The 11078-nt window shown below is 32.0% G+C and overlaps 1 pseudogene; it reads left to right on the top strand.

Moving 5' to 3' along the window:
- The first annotated feature begins 1253 nt into the window (after nucleotides 1-1253).
- On the top strand, nucleotides 1254-10267 carry LOC100807159 (uncharacterized; annotated as a pseudogene).
- Nucleotides 10268-11078: the final 811 nt, after the last annotated feature.

Raw genomic sequence — 11078 nt, 5'->3', positions numbered from 1 at the left:
AATACAACTAAATCGGTACCAATTTATTTAAATACACTGAGTAATTTCAATTAGATATAAACAACTCATGAGCTATTAAATTTAAGTTTAATTTTAGAGATAATTAGCTTATAACAAGATATCAGAAGCTATGACCCTAAAAATTTAATACAAAGAAACATAGATCTGCATATTATTTATGCTTTAAGTCCTAAAGATTATTGTGTGCAAGTATTAAATATAAAATCATTGAAACTCAAAAAGAAAAAAAACTTTAATAAAAGCCAGTTAGAAATGCATACTATTTTGTTTGTGAGGTGATAAAGTCTTAAAATATGTCCGCGCTAATTGGTAAACATAAAAAATGTTTATTTTTACCTCTTGAACCTTTCCCGTTCTATACCATGTATGATGTATCAGTTTTCCTTTGTACATCTTTTTATGAAAATTCTTTGGTGTTTTTGTAAGCTAATTAACATGTGCTATTGTTCCCTACTTCTATTTCTCATTTTTTTTTGTTTGCTCTTGCATCCCATTTATTTCATTGCTGATAATTATGGAACAGAGAAAATCCAATGAGGCAGAAGTTGAGTCTTTGTGAGAGGAATACTATCAGAGAGTTGCAACTCTTGAGAGAAAGGTATCACTTTTCGTAAATCTCATTTTTTTTTTGTGCTTAATTATCAGTAATTTAACTAAGATGCATAAACCAAAAATTGTGTATAGTGTGTTTAGTCTATACAATGAATTTCTAGCAGACTATTTCAGTATTGAATCTAACCTAGGGCACAAATGATAGAAGTACTATCAAGATTCACATGTTTTCCTTTGCATGCGTAGTTTGCATTTCAGATGTTCTTATGATTCTTGTCATATAAGTGCATAGCTGACACATATGCCATATAGGATGGTGAGTGTGTCTTTCTTTTAAGGATGAAGATCAAATTTCTCTTTTCTCTTAATACTGAGCTATAACTGTTATGGGATTTTATGTGTTTTTGGTGTTTAATTGCAGGCTTATGCTCTCACTAAGGAAAGGAATACACTCCATCGAGAGTAGAATAAAAAAAGTGATGCAGCTGCTCTCTTAAAAGAAAAGGATGAAATAATGAATCAAGTTATGGCAGAAGGTAGTGTATTCTGAAATGAAACCTAAATTTGTATCATCCAGGCTTTGATGGATACAAAATTAATAATTTAATCTGAAGGGCTTATCTATTGTAATTATAAAGTTTATCCATTGAAGCATGGTACTGGTTTAATTATTGGAGATTATGGAGGCCTTTATTAGACTATCTCTCATCTCTTGTGAAGAGCTTTCCAAAAAACAGACTGCTCAAGAATCCACAATTAGGAAACTAAGGGCTCAGGTATGCAAACTATTTGTTGTATTTTCCTGCCATCTTCTACCTTTTCTACACCTACATATTGTAATAAGTCTCAATTACTTTTTTTTATGAAAGCTAGATTAGAGATTTTGAGGAAGAGAAGAAAAATGTGTTCTGGTTTGATTATACCTTTTTCTTTATTTGTGAAATAAACAAATAATCATACATTTTTTTTACATCATTAGTCATTTATAATTACTATAGGAATTGTACTGGAAAGTGTTGGATCAAGTGGCCTCAGAATAATTAAGAAATGGGGGGTTGAATTAATTATTAATGAACCTTTACTAATTAAAAATCTATCCTTCTTAATGTTTCTAAATTCAATTAGGCTTTTACTATAATGTTAAGAAAGTAAAGAACAAAAATAGAAACTTAACCCAAAGTAAAAGCGATAATTAAAGTGCACAGCGGAAATTAAAGAGTGTAGGGAAGAAGAAGACAAACACAAGAATTTTATATTGGTTCGGCAACAACCCATGCCTACATCCAGTCCCTAAGTGACCTGCGGTCCTTAAGATTTCTTTTCAACCTTGTAAAAGCCTTTACAAGCAAAGATCCACAAGGGATGTACCCTCCCTTGTTCTCTTTGAACAACCAAGTGGATGTACCCTCCACTTGAACTGATCCACAAGAGATGTACCCTCTTTTGTTCTCATTTACAACAACCCAAGTAGATGTATCCTCTACTTGTACCACAAAGGATGTACCCTCCAATGTGTTAAGACAAAGTTCTCAGGCAGTTAGTCCTTTGAAACTTTGTGAAGGGGAAACAAAAGATATCTCAGGCGGTTAGTACTTTGAAATCTTTTGTTTAAGGGAAAGGGAAGAATCAAAAGAATTCTCAGACTGTGTCGTTTTGAATTCTTTGAAAAGGGAGAAGGGAGACACAAAATAATTCAGGCGGTTAGTCCTTTGTTCTTTTGGAAAAGGGAGAAGAGAGACACAAAAAGAATTCAGGTGGTTAGTCCTTGTCGAATTCTTTTTCGCAAAGGGAGAAGAGAATGAAAAAGATGAATAACACACTTTTTTTTTCTGTGAAAGAACAAGGTTTGGAAACCAGAAAACTTAGAAAGCTTTTGGCAAAAGAAAAAGAAGAAGAAGTTCAAGAAGATGTTCAAAAAGTTGTGTAAAAATTTATATAAAGTACATAAAATGCAAGTCAAGGTCTTGCTTTTATAGACTCTTCATGTCTGGTCAAGAAAACCATTGGAAGAGTTATAACCTTGAGAAAATCTTGAGAAAACCATTGGAAGAGTTACATCTCTTGATTTTTATTCAAAACTTGTCACTGATAATCGATTACCCAAACTATGTAATCGATTACACAAAACATTTTATGAAAAAATGTGACTCTTCACAATTGAATTTGAATTTCAACGTTCAGATACACTAGTAATCGATTACCAATATATTGTAATCGATTACACCATTTAAAAAACAATTGGAACGTTGCAAATTCAGTTAAAAGCTTTTGAAATCAAACTTTGCCACTGGTAATCGATTACCAGAGAGTAAAAACTCTGGTAACTTAGAAAATTTTGAGAAAAATTCTTTTGAAAAACAAAATTGTGCTATGTTTGTTTTTTGAAAAATCTTTTCAATACTTCCCTTGTGAAGTCTTCTTGATTTCTTCTCTTGAATCTTGAATTCATCTTCTCTTGAATCTTGAAATCAAACTTCTCTTGATTTCTTCTCATGAAACTTGAAATTAATCTTGATCTTGAACTTGTTGACTCAATCTTGAAATCATTCTTTGGGCTTTTTGTCATCATCTTTGTCATCATCAAAACTACTTGAATCAACTTGAATCATCATCATGAAGCTTGCTTCTATAGAAAGTCTCTAGTTACAGATCAAACTCTGTCCTTAATATCGTCTTAGAATTTGCCACAAATGTTAAGGAATTCCTAAATCCATGACCTGTATTGTAATGGCTGGGCAAATATATAGTTTAAATAAGTCAATTAGTTTATCAAATGACTTGGTAGCAATACTCAATTTTTGGTTGCAAAGATTTTATCAGCACTACCTGCCAAGAAGCAGAATTCTCTCCGCATAGCTGGGATACCAGGCGCTATGGAATGGATATCATCTCTTCTCCTAAAGCTAACAGGAATTGCATACATGCAATTGATGAAATTGGAGAAAACAAACTCATATTTGATCATCCCAATTATGGCTACTTGACATTTAACCATTTGGGACTCCTCATCCTGAAGAAACTTGCCCATCATGACGACAACTGTGGATAGATTGGAAACACAATAGGCCTGCTCCCAAAGATCATAGACTTTACACATTCTGAAGAGAGGTTGTTGAAGAATGAGAATGTTTCACCATGTAAAATTCTGAGAGTCAAGAGATCTCTACAGCCCATGAAGATGTTGGCTACCACAACAGGAGCTATGGGCAACATCTTTGAAGGGAGATTTCAGAGATAGTTTTCACAATAAGCAACATCAGAGATATTGACATTATTGGAGAGAAACACCCCTAGTTACAAAAAATTAACCAGTCTGGCATTGGAATAGGAGGCAATAGAAAGGATTGGAGGCATAGGTGGAGTACTTAAAGAATTGTTCAACATATTTTTTAAAGATTGCATTGCTGAAAATCAGAAAGATGTAACCACTGTTGCTGGGGAGGCCCTAGCAATGCTGGCATTGGAGAGCAAGAACAACTATCATAGGATTTTGAAGTTGAAAGTTTTGGAAAGGCTGATAGACGCATTGAAAGTTCCACTGCTTCGTGTCAATGATGGTAGAATTCTAACAAATTTATGTACCTACAGTGGATCAGAAGCCTTGAAACAGTTAAGGGGGGTTATAGCTGCAGCACCCACAGTAAGTGTTATCAACTTGTCTTAGTTTTAGGCTAGTAACATGTGGATTTATGTAGTATGTTTTTGTTGTATGCTTTAAACTCAATTTTTAACCATCGCACAACCCTACAGGTGCTTCAAGCAATCATGTCACAAGAAAACAAGCTCCAAGAAGTGATGATTGGACTAGCGGCAAGTGTTTTCACATTCATGACTTCCTATGAATCAAGTATTATATTTGAAGAATCTAGGATCACTGAAGATGAACTGCCAAATAAATTAAGTGATATTCTCAAGAAACACTGATATCCTCCAACTAAGGTCTCGAGGATAAGGAGGTTTGTGATAGAGCTGGCAATTTGGATGATGAAAGAAAGATAAGAAAACATTCATACTTTCAAGGATTTGGGAATAGAGGAGGTGCTGGAAGGTGTCTTATAGACCACTTTAGAGCTTCAAAGCTTTAATGTTTTCTCTGCCACCATGGGACTGAACCGGCACAATCTAACAATTCACTCACTGGTTGAGACAACATTGAAGTTGGTGGAAGATAGGTAAATTAATGAATCACATAATTATATTGCAAAATCAATAAACCATGTTGATCCAAAACAATCATTGTAATAGTACACTTGTACATAACCGTGTGTAAACTAGTAAATAGAAAGTGATTTTCTTTTGGAAGGCTGCCATGTTTGCTGGGGCTGGAAACATAGCTTGACTCAATGATTTATTCATTATTTTTTTTCCAGATTGAATGTTATCATTTTAATTGAATTATCCATATTTCCTTTTGTGATTAAATTCATTCTTCCTTGCATTGAAATTAAAAGAAAAAAATTGAAATAATATTGGATTTTTACTTCTTTAGACTAGACTGACTTGGGTGTAATCTTTTAAATGTTGTTTCTATCCTTGTTCTTGTCTAACAAGGTTTCACAGTTATAGAAGAGCCAGATGTTGTGGCATCCAATTAAGTTATTCTAACAATTACACCAAACAAGCAAAAAGAGAAAGGGATCTTGAAGAAATTCACATTATTAACAAAAGCTATAAAAAATTTGAACCATTTTCCCTCTGGGCAAAAAAAAACATAATGAACTAGTATTATTCTCTAAAATAAACAAAACAAAACACATTCAAATGGAACTAGCGCACCAAGTGTCAAAAAATAGTCACACCATAGATTCCTCCTAGAACATATGTTCAAAAAGGTATTGTAGCTAGACCAACTTTAATTTCCACCAAAAGGGACAATAAGAAGGTCTTCAATTTGGCAATTTGTTTGAAATTAGGCTATTTTTTTAGAGGATCAAAAGGGGATCTGAATCTGTGGGTCGATTCCACTTTCTGTGAGGCATGCCAGCATTGAAGACTAAAGTTTTGGCCTAGGTGCATGTCTCAATGTTCCAACTTTCAACATTGTCCTTACATAATATGATACTGATAAAAGGCACCCAATTAAATTTCAACATTTAAAATTATTACACAGTCTGTCATTTGCAATAGTCTTTCCCTAAATCTAATTTAATTAACACACAAGTAGTGGTCTATCTTCATATAAAGCAGTACATATATTATGTGTGGAAACATAAACTGGAAATAAACAAATTGTCAAATTATTACCCAATTTAAAGAAATGAAAACAAGGTAATGACATTCATGAGTATTATATATTGAGTTAAAATAAAGATAATATTGTTACCTCTAGAGTTCTTGGAAAAATGATCTCCTTTGTGGGTCCCCAAAATTATGTTGGCAGCAATGTAGCTATAGATCTTCACAAATCAAGAAGATTGATTCGTCCTCTGAGAAGTTCTGTGGTTTCTAGCACAAGTACAAACATTCAACCTCGTCAAATTTGTGGTATTCAATAGAAAACTTTGTTGGAAATGAATCAATCATGAAGTTCCAGAACACAAGTCTTTACACAATGATAATCATGGGCTTAACATGCAAAGATATTTACTCTTAACAAAGTACTTGGTGATGATGAACCGTGACATATTAGCACTGACCTTCTTCCATGAAGCTGATAAAGTTCATCTGCATACGAATTATGACAACATTGTGTAGAAATTAATCCCAGATAAAATGCAACCAAGTGCAGAAGGGAAAATCAAAACAAATAAATTACTATGAAATAATGTTGACGGCACAACAAACCTTAGGGTTGAGATGGGTGGTGACAGCGGTGGGACCACAGTAGGGTCAGGGCACAACGGTGGGCCGGCACGGGAGTGCGACTGACGAAGACGACGATGTCGATAGGTTAGGGCTTAATATCGGACGCAAGGTAAGTGAAGAACCCGCACACGTGAGTATATGAACTGCCCTAACAACGACGGTCCTATGGACTAAACCGCCTTTGAATATAACAAGCAATTTACCAAATTTCCATTCTGTCTCTACCTATAAAGATGGTGCACCAAAAACGTTGTCGTCCTCTTAGCATTAATCATAGGAATGTCACCGCCATACATTTTAAGACGGTTCAATACAATCGTTTTAGAATGTGCGTCGTAAAAAATGGATTTTTTAATAGTGTGTGGTGTTTTTTTAATTCTTAAACTCAATCTCCAAAGTAATCACAAATAGAGTGATTTATTCTTCCGCAACGAACACTATTGGGAATTACTCTTACAAGTGATTTTATATAAAAAAACAAAAACGGACCTCACTTTTCAGGTGAAAATGATAACTCCTTTCTTTTTTTCTCAAGGGAACTTTACCAATAAGCCAATACTTCGCCAAAATTATGTCTTTTGGGAAAGAACTTACAGAATACAGACCTGCTCAGATCACACATGCACTTGTGGTGGTATATATACAACCAATTGATCACATGAATCAGGAATGTTTTTAATATTCTTAATGGGTCGGGTTACATGAAATTTATAGTTGAATTAGAGGTGAAATATTACCAGTGGATTCTATTCCTTCTATAAATCAAGTTTTTCATTACTTTTACAAGGGCAAAAGTAATGTGAAGTGTAGGGTACGGTTAATAATATAAAATAACAATAATTGGCTTATGTCGTTAAAAAAATCAAGCTATAAATTAAAAGCAAGAACCTTGATAAATAGGCCATTTTGTGCTCATTTGGCTACCTTGGCCATGCCAAGGATAAATGCTTCAAACTATATGGATATCCCTAGGTCACACGAGAATCGAGATAAATCAAGTAGGTAAAAAACTTGTTTAGAGCATCGATATCGGTGGCATGCCTATGAGTTGACATCAATGTCAACAACTAATTAATATCATTCCTACAAAATCATAGTGCTCAACACAGCACTACTATTGGCACTTCACAAATCAATTAATCAAACATGGTATAAGCTCTTCTATTCTTCAATTGAATTTTAGTTTCAAATCTGCTACTTGGATCATTGATTCAGGTGCTACAATACATATGTGTCACTCTTTATCGCAATTCACTTCTTACGCATCCTTATAAAACAAATTTGTCACTTTGCCTAATAATTCTAGAATCCAAGTAATAGGTTCGTGTATTGTCACTCTAGACAGAGGACAAATTTTACTCTTAATGAAGTCATGTATTTACCTTTTTTATGTTAATTTGATTTCCGTTAATTCCTTGATTTCTCATGATAACTACTCTGTTATTCTGTACCAATACCTTTCTTATTTAGGACAAGCAAATGTCAAAGGTGATTAGCAAGGGTAATTTGTCCCAAATGCCTATATATGTATGAAGTTGATACAAGCATAATTCAAAACAATAAATCTTTTCCTAACAAAACACTTGTAATTTTGTCAATTCAAATAGGTTTAATGATTTTGCACATTTTTATACTTTTACCAAATTTTTAATTAAGTCTTTAAATTTTTTATGTTAACTGGATCCTTGATTTTTTTTTTTTCAATTGGATCCTTCCATCTTCCATCTAGTTGTGTCATGAAAAGTTAACTATATACACATAATTAGAGATACAGATAATTGACTTATACTTCTTAAACTATACTTTAAAATTTTTCAATTTTAATTTAATTATTGATGATATTAAATTTTATATATTATGTTGACTAATTAAATTAACTCACTTATAAATATATATATATATATATTACTCCTATTAGAAATTGATGAAACCTAATTCAAATCCATATAAATAATTATATCAAAATTTCGTATTGGTCACGACACAAACCAAACCCACCCAAGAGTTTAGAGGTCAGCTCTGAATCAAAAGCATATCAAGATTTGTTTATAGCTTATGTGATTAAGGTATATATATATATATATATATATATATATATATATATATATATATATATATATATATATATATATATATAAGTGAGTTTATATTTCGTATTGGCCACCTTCTTTTCATTTTTTCAATCTTTAACGCTTGGAAATTCAAGTGCATGTGCTTAAAAAAATTATAACGTTCCCAAATCAATCATCAATACACACTTATATGAAAATTGAAGTGATATTTCACTGAATTCAAACAGCGGAAGGAATCTTTTAAATAGGTCACGGCAAGCTAACTATCATTAATTATTATCAGGCCTAACACTAAATCCACTTCACTTAACTATAAATTTTGTTTATGTGTACCTTTAGAACATAGGTTGAGGATTAATACAAAAAAAAAACAACTATTGATTTCAGAAAAAGAAAAATAGCTAGGGTTGCAAATAAGGGGTTGACTTGAACCGATATTTCGGAAGGAAAGGTGTTATCTATACAATAATTCATGTAACAATTTATATAATATTATTTTTTCTCTCTCAATCATATCATTAATTATATTTCACCGTCTCTCTCTGGCTTCACTTTTTCTTTTTTTGTACAATTTGTTGTTCAAATACCATTTTTTTCTTTCTGAATCCTAGTAACGCTACTATTTTTATTTTTTTCATTTCGAGGTGGATGGAAAAAAATATTCGTGTTTAAAATAGCAAATTTTGTATTTAAAATGATTTATATTTAGGTTAAATTTATTTATTTTTATTCGATTTGATCTTCTTGTTTTTCTAGTCCAATTAATTTTTTTTAATTTTTAAAATAGGCTCAATTAGTTTTTTAATATAAATTTTGACTAATAACATTGAGTCTGTGTCCATTTGTAAAAAAAAGGAAAATAACATGTCAACAAGTCACGTACATTACACACTTAACGTCCTTTGTTGAAATTGATGGTAAGGATCTGATTGGAACTACTTTAAAAATTAGAAAACCTAATTAAACAAAAAAAATATATAAAAGATCTAATTGAAGAAATCAAAACTAAAAGATCAAGTAGTCGAACAAAAAAAATAAGATAAAGAAAAAATAATAATTTAACTTTGTATTTATTTTCATTAAAACGTTGTTTAAAAAATAATTCATTCCTTTCAAAATAATCAAATTTAAACATACCTTAGGAATTGTGGGATTTGAGGAAAAGAACATTTCATTGTTACTATCAATTTTTTAGGGACCATACATTGAATGGACTCTCGGTGGTGACATATTCTCTCCACCCTTCTACAGTTTGCTGACTATTGTTTTTTCTAAAAACCCTAGTCTGCTTGAAATTAACTCGAAAGTGAGTGACAAAGATGTAATGTCCTTTGTGCTATTAGGTGCTATACAGAGATAATTGTTCCACCAAATTCCACCAGAAATAAAAAAAAAACCACAATTATTTTTAAAAAGTTTCGTAATAAGAACATGAAAATTTCAAACATGTAGCTCCAATTTCAATCTGAACAATCTTTTTGGCATTTACAAAGCTGAATGTGCAATTTTTTGTACTCTTGCTGGATTTTGCAGGCAGGTAAATAATAGATTCTTGTAACCTTTATATTCCAAGTTTGACATACGTGAGTACCATATGAAGACAATGTTTTTCAACACAAGAATATGATATATAGATATGCATATGTACGTACGTATTAATAATTTCATATGCTCGGTTTCTTTTTCCTGGCTCAAGACCATGATAATGCTGCTTCTTGCAGGTGTACAGAGTTCAGCAAGGACCACGCCAAAATTCTGCGCTGGATTTGTACCCATCATTTGATAATGACTGCCCAATTCAAAATCAACGGCTATGATCTTCCTCACCATGTAACTTTTTATGAACCTATGTGTACCTAATCGAATGGTGGATAACCTCCAAATGGATCAACTACCCGTGTATGTGTTGCTTTGAATTTTTTTTTTTTTTTGATAAATGACTATTTTTTGTGACTGAATATGCAAACAACAGTTAAGTATTGTTATTAAGTATTATGAGACCATTTGTCACATTCAAAAATTAATCTAATATTAAGTTATAAAATTTAATGACCAATTTGATTACAAGAAAATATAATTAATTTTTACATATTTAGGGGTTAAATAATTTTTTTTATCTTTCAAAACTAAATTTTCAAAGACTTACACATTCAAAAACTAAAATATCATTTATCCTTTATTTTTGTTTTTTTTAATTGTAGAGAGTTAGAGACAACCCAAACAAAAAGTCACACAAACTCAACACATATTTGTCTGTACAAAACCACATCAAGGTCACATGAAGCTCAATATTTCACAAGAAATGCGTTTCTTTTCATCAGCTTTGGTCCACTTAACTTCACCTTTTCTTTTCACTTTTACTCAAAACATTAATAATCATTTGCAAAAAAAGAAACTTCACAAGTTACCCACATGGAACTCTCTATGTCATAAATGACAGGATGCCGTTGAAGCAAAAGCACTACCTAACGAGTTCTTTCTCTACTATATATCGTACGTGGTACATTTATTAGCAATTTCTATAAACTCCGTAATGTTTCCTGATCAAAGCTAACGTTCAGATTGAGAAATAGAGTTAAACTGTCTATCGCAGTGAAAGCAACAGATGATTTAACTATCATTTAGGCA

This window comes from Glycine max, chromosome 10 (genome assembly GCF_000004515.6).
Source record: "Glycine max cultivar Williams 82 chromosome 10, Glycine_max_v4.0, whole genome shotgun sequence".
Classification (NCBI taxonomy): Eukaryota; Viridiplantae; Streptophyta; class Magnoliopsida; order Fabales; family Fabaceae; genus Glycine; species Glycine max.
Note: the sequence above shows the minus strand (reverse complement) of the source record. Positions and strands in the feature narration are given on the sequence as shown.